Source organism: Eriocheir sinensis, unplaced genomic scaffold (genome assembly GCF_024679095.1).
Source record: "Eriocheir sinensis breed Jianghai 21 unplaced genomic scaffold, ASM2467909v1 Scaffold1189, whole genome shotgun sequence".
NCBI lineage: Eukaryota > Metazoa > Arthropoda > Malacostraca > Decapoda > Varunidae > Eriocheir > Eriocheir sinensis.
The window spans coordinates 40,225-49,521 of NW_026110506.1; the positions used below are offsets into that span (position 1 = coordinate 40,225).

The 9,297-nt window shown below is 45.8% G+C and overlaps 1 long non-coding RNA gene across 2 annotated transcripts; it reads right to left on the reverse strand.

Moving 5' to 3' along the window:
* Positions 1-230: 230 nt before the first annotated feature.
* On the reverse strand, positions 231-8,747 carry LOC126989479 (uncharacterized). 2 transcript variants are annotated; one of them, XR_007743317.1, is made up of 4 exons: positions 8,615-8,747; positions 5,584-6,187; positions 4,808-4,915; positions 237-3,904 (listed from the first exon to the last, which is right to left on the reverse strand). It is a non-coding gene; the product is annotated as an uncharacterized LOC126989479 (long non-coding RNA). The 2 variants fall into 2 exon arrangements; XR_007743316.1 differs by lacking the exon at positions 5,584-6,187 and having other exon boundaries at positions 231-3,904; positions 8,011-8,744.
* Positions 8,748-9,297: the final 550 nt, after the last annotated feature.

The following is a 9,297-nucleotide window of genomic DNA, read 5'->3' on the forward strand; positions in this document are numbered from 1 at the left end:
GTGACCAAAGGCTTGACCCAAATATAAATAAATAAATAGAAGAACGAGAAAGAAAAGAAAAGGAAGAATAAGATGGATTGAAAAAAAAATGCAATGATTTAATAGATAATAGAAACACACACACACACACACACACACACACACACACACACACACACACACACACACACACACACACACACACAGCCTGTCAAGAGGGGCCACACAATGGGAAGAGCCCAGCCAGCCCTCGCACCCCTCAACCCCTCTCCACCTCCCACCCCTTCATCTTTTCTGTCCTGTCCTACCACACGTAGATTTCTAGTAGTAGCGGTAGTAAACAGACACCCTCGCCATAGACTGATAGGTCTTCTGGTGCGGTTCAGTTCTGGTCACCCTACTATAGAATGGATATCAAAATGTTAGAATCGGTGCAGAGGAGGATGACTAAGATGATTCAGGGGTTGAGAAACTTGCCATACGAGGAAAGACTCAAACAGTTAAACTTGCATTCTCTAGAAAGGCGAAGGGTGCGTGGAGACATGATCGAGGTTTATAAATGGATGAAGGGCTTTAATAAGGGAGACATTCATAAGGTTTTGTTGGTAAGAGAACCGGGTAGGACACGAAGTAACGGGTTTAAACTGGATAAATTCAGATTCAACAGGGACATAGGCAAAAATTGGTTTACTAACAGGGTGGTGGATGAGTGGAATAGGCTTAGCAGTCATGTGGTGAGTGCCAATACAATTGTCACATTCAAAAATAGACTAGATAAATTCATGGACAGCGATATTAGGTGGGGTTAGATACACGGGAGCTTAGGGTCAAAGGAGCTGCCTCGTACAGGCCTACCGGCCTCTTGCAGACTCCTGCGTTCTTATGTTCTTATGTTCTTATGTATTCCTATGTATTCATCTCCTCCCTTCTCCCTTCTTACCCATTCCCTCCCTCTCCCCATTCACCCCCCACGCTTCCTCCTCTTCCCCTCACCTCCCCTTCCTCCCCATCCCCCTTCACCTCTCATCCAACCACCTGCCACATCCCTCCCTCCATCACTATAACATCACCATTATCATCACCAGTACCTATCACCATTCCCTTCATCACCATATAAAGGATCACTATCGTCTATTATCAATATTTCTCCTCCTCCCTCCACACTCTCTCCCAAGTCCAGTAATATTCCTTCAAACAACTACAAGGTCAATCTATATTATACCCTCTAGTTGAAGCCAGTCTCCTGCCCCCATTCTCACATTTTGCCCTAATCTAATATGTACCATCTAGTTAATCAATCCGGTAATATTCCTTCAAACAACTACAGGGTCCCTTCTGTACACTGGTCATGGGAGGGTAAAATCTCACTTGCTTAAACCCTTCACTGTGGATTTCCTACAAGAAGACATCACCAAGCTACAGGAGTGGAGCAAAAAGTGGCTGCTACAATTCAGTGAAGAAAAATATATAGTCCTGCACCTTGGGAGGGGATATCCACCACACCAGTACCACGTGGGAAGCACTCCACTATCCACCACAGAGACAAAGAATGATCTGGGAGTACATATGTTACCAGGCTACCAGTGAAGGGATATCCAGCACACCAATACCACATGGGAAACACTCCACTATCCACCAGAGACAAAGAATGATTTGGGAGTACATGTTACCAGGTTACCAGTGAAGGCGAAATCCGTGCCAATCACAGCGGACGGGTAAAAACATTTGCTAATAATATGAACTGTCCGAGAAAACATGAAAAACAGTGGAGTAGATACCAACCTTCAGCTTTGGGATGACCACAGACACATACATTTATTTTAAGGTGGATGTCATTATTTAGATCCATAAAAGGGCATCAAAACAAAAATGATAGACCCAAACACTCCCTCAATGACACAACATATGAGGGACAGTAACATAAGTATACAAAATCAGTGGAAATTCAATACCTTATATATAGAACAAATAATAGACCCAAACACTCCCTCAATGACACGACATATGAGGGACACTAACGTCATTATAAAAAATAAGTGCAAATTCAATACCTTATATATAGAACAAATAACAGACCCAACAAGACATATAAGGGACACTAACATCAGTGTAAAAAAAATAAGTGAAAATTCAATACCTTGAGTCAACCACAAATAGTAGAGATTTTTGGGTATTTGGTAAGCTTTGGTTCTTTCTGGTAAGGCACTGGTAGAGGTTTTATGTTTTAGGAAAGGCTTTCATATGGGTTGTGTTGGTAGTAGTATTTCCAGGTGTAGATTTGCGAGCTTCCCCAACAACACGAAAAACACTCATAAGCCTGACTGGTATCCTTGGAGGCTTTGGGAAATAGCTGTCACAACCCAGGCTCGCCAGATTCTGTGCAGTGTAGTGCGGAGGACGCGGAGACAAACACAAAGCCTCTGGGGTCAAGGCGTTGGCCAGCGGCTGTAATAAATAAGTCATTTTTTCAACCCTTGTTACGTCTACGCTGCTGACGGGTAATGCAGGCAAACATTTTATTTAACTTTCTGTTCGTTATTATGTATATTTGGTTGTTTTGTACAGAGATCAGAATTTAGTGCCCTTACTGCTAACATGGGAGCATATGCGGGAAACAACAGAATGTTTGAGCCCTCTCAACCTTTGTGTTCTCATAAGACTGAGACACTTTCATGGAGTATAAGATACTTATTTTCGTGACTGGACTTTTTTTCCACACCACCTCTGAGGTAAAAGTCCCAGGCGCGTTTTTATTTAAGAGGTGTCCCCTGAAGGCCTAATCCTCTCTTTGATCTTTGATCAGAAAATTCATTAGTTGGGTTGTTGCCAAGTTAGCAACACAGCGGGTTTATGCGACAGCAGAAGTGGCACAGGCGAATTTTATCTCTAGTGACTGCCATGATGCATGCAGCGCTTCACGTCAAGCAAGCCACTGTTTGAAGACCTGGGCAGCAGCAGCAGTGTGGGTGGTTGTAATAATAGAAGCAGCGGAAACAATACGTTTTTAAATGGAAGCAGCAGTAAGTTATTGCAGTAAGAGTTGTTACAATAGCAGAAGCAGCACAGGTCGTTATGCGTTAGCAGTACGGGTCGTTGCAACAGCGGAAAAAACACGAGTTGCTATGCGTCATGCAGCAGTACGGGTTATGCAGAAGCAGAAAAAACACGAGTTGCTATGCGTCATGCAGCAGTACGGGTTATGCAGAAGCAGAATGGGTTGCCGCGACAAGCGCACCACAGTATCCCCCAGCACCTTAAATATATTCCATCAATACTCTTACACTCTAACACAGGTGTGGAGTCGGATATAAAAAAATTTGACTCCACCCCCTCCCCCTTACCCTTGTCTGGTGCAGTGGTAGGGAAAGTAAAGCCCGCAACGCCACACCGCACCACAATAAACGAACCACACCTCACCTTAATTAACGAGCCACACCGCACCACAGTAAACGAACCATACCGCACTACAATAAACGAACCATACCTGACCTTAATTAACGAACCACACCGCACCACAATAAATGGACCACACCTCACCTTAATTAACGAGCCGCACCGCACCACAGTAAACGAACCATACCGCACTACAATAAACGAACCATACCTCACCTCAGTTAACGAGCCACACCGCACCACAGTAAATGACCCACATCGCACCACAGTAAACAAACCACACAGCACCACAATAAAGGAGTCGGAGAGCATTTTACCGTCTCCAACTCCAGGCAAAAGTAGGCTACACACTTGTACCATTAAATATACCTTAAAGTACGTTATATCAGGCTTAAATATACCCTTAGTAAATTCATCACACTTCAGGTATAGACAGAAAAAAATCCCCTCCTCCTGTTTTGCCTCTTCTTTCTTCTTGTCTTCTTTCTTCTTGTCTTCTTTTCCTCTTCATTGACTAGGCTCTCTTGCAGGCCTGGAAAAAATGGTACTGTCAGTCGCTTCCACATCAACTATTTCAAAAACACCAAAAAGGAGATCAACTGAGTTCCAGTGAGTGTGTTTTCTACGTTCATGGTACAAAAGAAGGGTCGTCTACCTCTACCACCAGGGTCTTAAATCTACCCGTGGAAAGACACAGAAATCCCTTGTCAAATATGTGAGCTTAAGTGCTGAAATGGTTTATTTAAGTATGCCCCAAAATTTGTTAATCAGAGAAAGGTTTACATTTTCTGCAAACTGAAAAGGGTCAAACTGCCACCAAGGTCTTAAAGCTACCCGTGGAAAGACACAGAAATCCCTTGTCAAATATGTGAGCTTAAGTGCTGAAATGGTTTATTTAAGTATGCCCCAAAATTTGTTAATCAGAGAAAGGTTTACATTTTCTGCAAACTGAAAAGGGTCAAACTGCCACCAGGGTCTTAAAGCTACCCGTGGAAAGGCACAGGAGTCCCATGAAAGCCTAGTCAAATATATGCAAGCTTGGGCGCCAAAATGTTATGTTAATCTTAACCCGGTAGCAGCGGGGATCATGTTTCTTAATGGTCCCTATAAGCGAGAAAAATGAGAAAAAAATCACCCCTCACACAAACCATTTCATAATATATATATATATCAAAGTATTTGTGATCAGATTATGTATCATCTATTTTGGGGGGTTTAAATCATGGCACAAATTTGGCCCATCGCTGCTACACGGTAAAGCCACAAATTTGGCCCGTCGCTGCTACCAGGTTAAAATATGTCTGTAATTAGAAAGGTTTACACTTGCAGAAGACTTCACGCTAAATGAATTCATGTCCAACAGCACTATGAGACCTCTACCCATAATAATCCATATGAAAAAGTTTTGATTGCAACGAAATAAATCAGTCGGTACCTTAACCAGCTGTGTGTGAGGTTGGTGCCGTCGTCTCCTTCCCCAACACACACACACCGCCTCCTGCAGTCATCTTCCTCCTCTTCACAGCATCGACCATCTGGCTGCCTGGAAGAAACTCTGTTGTTAGTCTAATGAAGGTTACATTTTCTGAGTCTACATGAGTTTGTGATTATCCAGGATGAGTGAGACAGAAGTTGGTGTTCAGAGATGCTCCCACCTCTCTCATTAACTATTTCCAAATGTTAAAAAGAGATCAGCGATGTTCTAATGAGTGTTTTATTAGGTTCATAGCACAGAAGAAGGATCAAGCTACCACAGGATCATTAAACCAGTAGCAGCGACGGGATAAATTTGTGGCTTCACCGAGTAGCAGCGACAAGCCTGGGAGTGTATGTTACCGGGCTACCAGTGAAGGGATATCCAGCACACCAATACCACATGGGAAACACTCCACTATCCACCACAGAGCCAGAGAAAGACCTGGGAGTGTATGTTACCAGGCTACCAGTGAAGGTATATCCAGCACACCAATACCACATGGGAAACACTCCACTATCCGCCACAGAGCCAGAGAAAGACCTGGGAGTGTATGTTACCAGGCTACCAGTGAAGGGATATCCAGCACACCAATACCACATGGGAAACACTCCACTATCCACCACAGAGCCAGAGAGAGACCTGGGAGTGTATGTTACCAGGCTACCAGTGAAGGGATATCCAGCACACCAATACCACATGGGATCCACTCCACTCCACAAAGAGATAGAGCTCACCTTTCTGTTCCTGCGTCTCTGCTTCTTGTCTCTTGCCTCCCTGTGCTCGAGTCGTCTCTCCCTCCGCCTCCCTTCACCTCCTCGTCCTAGTGCTCCTCCTCCGTTCCCCGGCCAGCCAGGGGAGGAGGAGGGGAAGAGAAGAGACAAAAATTAGTGCACATCCCTAAATAGAGGGTGCAAAACCTATTACAATCTCGCCACCTTCGTAAAGAAACCGCCCAAGTCGTTATTTTCTATTTTTCAAGAAGAGAACGTCATCATCTCATTTGGCTTAAGATTTAGGCAGAAATAAAAAGGCAATTCTAGAACACTCAAACCCTGAATATCTAAGACAACTTAACAAAAATGGAAATCACTGAAAAATGACTTAGGCAATTACTTTATGAGGGTGACGATATAACAGCAGGAGGTGTGTGTGGGGGAGGGGGTGGAGGAGGAGGAGGGGGAAAAGATAGGAAAGAAGGCCATGCTATTTGCACCTCTGTGACATGTGCACCGAGGGGAGACTTGACATGAGAGCCCCGCCCCGCCCAACGGTGTTACGACGTCGGGATGACATCAGCTTCACTCACTCTCGCTTCTGCCACCACTATGACATGTGCACCTCAAGGGAGGCAGATCCTCAATCCGACTGAACGACAAACAACCCAGACAGTGGTTCAGGCCACCCTAGCCAGCCACATTCCGCCGAAACGGGTGGAGGTGTCAGCAACCCTCCCCACCTTAGGGCTGCCGCCCCCAGCTTCATGAGTCCCCCCACTCCCAAACGGGTGTTACGACGTCGGGATGGTCTCGCCGGATCTCGGGACGGACAGATTCACACAAGGAGGTAAAGGAAGTTGAAGGAGGAGGAGGAGGAGGCAGGCTGAGAAAAGATTAAGGTTCGTTAGAAAGTAAAAAGTTTTTAATAGAAGGCAAAAATGAAGCCAAACCCTCAGAATGTCATAGTGAGGTACTTAACTTAGTAATGCAGAGCTCTTCCTCCTCTTGCTGTGGTCTGGGCAGGGCAGCCTTGCTTGCTGTGGAGGGCAGCACTCCCACAGCAGCTGAGGAGAGGGAAGGAAGTGGTCACACCAAGGTCCATATCATTAACCCGGTAGCAGCAACAGGCCAAATTTGTGCCATGATATTTACCCCCCAAAATAGATGATACATAAACTGATCACAAATGCTTTGATATATATTATGAAATGGTTTGTGTGAGGGGTGATTTTTTCTCACTTGGAGGGACCGTTAAGAAACATCAACCCCTGCTACCGGGTTAAACCACCCTGGGAATGCCTGAAACTCCTATAAAAGCCTTAAAAATGTGAGCTTGGGCGCCAAAATATTTAAGAAAATGACCCAGAGAAGCTGGCAATGATTCGAACACATGAAGAGAGGAGAGGGCGGAGTGCTGAGGATGGTGGAGGATACTGAGGTACCTAGAGGGAGGACAGTTAGAAGACCCAAGGATAACATGGAGAGGAACAGTGACACAAGACCTGGAAGTGTTAGAAAGAGGAAGGATTAGCATTGGACCCAGCAAAATGGAGGAGCATCAAGGCAAGTCCGCCATCAAGACTGGAAGGACTATAAACAAAGAAGAAGGAGAATATGGAGCAGCTAACAACTCTGTGTATATCTGAGGTAGTGTTAGAGGCAACCAAACCAAGGCGAAGTTCTGTTTTTGGTGGCACCTGGCGGCTGAATTCTTGCTAGAGTGGTGTTGGGTTACTTGGCCAAAGTGACAGAGATGAGCACTGAGGCCATGTGCAGTTTTAGCCTATGTCCCAAAGCTTTCCATGAACCCCTCCATACAAAACAGCAATAGAGAAGGAATTAACACCTTGACCGTGGATTTCCTACAAGAGGACATCACCAAGCTACAGGAATGGAACAAAAGTGGCTTCTACAATTCAATGAGGAAAAATGTAAAGTCCTGCACCTTGGGAGGGGATATCCAGCACACCAATACCACATGGGAAACACTCCACTATCCACCACAGAGCCAGAGAGAGACCTGGGAGTGTATGTTACCAGGCTACCAGTGAAGGGATATCCAGCACACCAATACCACATGGGAAACACTCCACTATCCACCACAGAGCCAGAGAGAGACCTGGGAGTGTATGTTACCAGGCTACCAGTGAAGGGATATCCAGCACACCAATACCACATGGGAAACACTCCACTATCCACCACAGAGCCAGAGAGAGACCTGGGAGTGTATGTTACCAGGCTACCAGTGAAGGGATATCCAGCACACCAATACCACATGGGAAACACTCCACTATCCACCACAGAGCCAGAGAGAGACCTGGGAGTGTATGTTACCAGGCTACCAGTGAAGGCCAAATCTATGCCAATCGCAGTGGCCGGGTTAAAAGTGTCACAAGTAAATTAAATATGAATGGTAAAAATCCAGGATAAAGAGATAGAGCTCACCTTTCTGTTCCTGCGTCTCTGCTTCTTGTCTCTTGCCTCCCTGTGCTCGAGTCGTCTCTCCCTCCGCCTCCCTTCACCTCCTCGTCCTAGTGCTCCTCCTCCGTTCCCCGGCCAGCCAGGGGAGGAGGAGGGGAAGAGAAGAGACAAAAATTAGTGCACATCCCTAAATAGAGGGTGCAAAACCTATTACAATCTCGCCACCTTCGTAAAGAAACCGCCCAAGTCGTTATTTTCTATTTTTCAAGAAGAGAACGTCATCATCTCATTTGGCTTAAGATTTAGGCAGAAATAAAAAGGCAATTCTAGAACACTCAAACCCTGAATATCTAAGACAACTTAACAAAAATGGAAATCACTGAAAAATGACTTAGGCAATTACTTTATGAGGGTGACGATATAACAGCAGGAGGTGTGTGTGGGGGAGGGGGTGGAGGAGGAGGAGGGGGAAAAGATAGGAAAGAAGGCCATGCTATTTGCACCTCTGTGACATGTGCACCGCGGGGAGACTTGACATGAGAGCCCCGCCCCGCCCAACGGTGTTACGACGTCGGGATGACATCAGCTTCACTCACACTCGCTTCTGCCACCACTATGACATGTGCACCTCAAGGGAGGCAGATCCTCAATCCGACTGAACGACAAACAACCCAGACAGTGGTTCAGGCCACCCTAGCCAGCCACATTCCGCCGAAACGGAGTGGAGGTGTCGGCGCAACCCTCCCCACCTTAGGGCTGCCCCCAGCTTCATGAGTCCCCCCACTCCCAAACGGGTGTTACGACGTCGGGATGGTCTCGCCGGATCTCGGGACGGACAGATTCACACAAGGAGGTAAAGGAAGTTGAAGGAGGAGGAGGAGGAGGAGGCAGGCTGAGAAAAAGATTAAGGTTCATTAGAAAGTAAAAAGTTTTAAATAGAAGGCAAAAATGAGGCCAAACCCTCAGAATGTCATAGTGAGGTACTTAACTTAGTAATGCAGAGCTCTTCCTCCTCTTGCTGTGGTCTGGGCAGGGCAGCCCCTTGCTTGCTGTGGAGGGCAGCACTCCCACAGCAGCTGAGGAGAGGGAAGGAAGTGGTCACACCAAGGTACATATCATTAACCTGGTACCAGCGAACGGTGAAATTTTTGCCATGATATAAACCCCCAAAAATAGATGATGCATAAACTGATCACAAATAAGTTGATGTATATTGTGAAATGGTTTGCATGAGTGATGATATTTTTCTCATTTTTCTTGCTTAGAGGGAGTGGCCTTTAAGAAACATGTTCCCCGCAGCTACCACCAGCG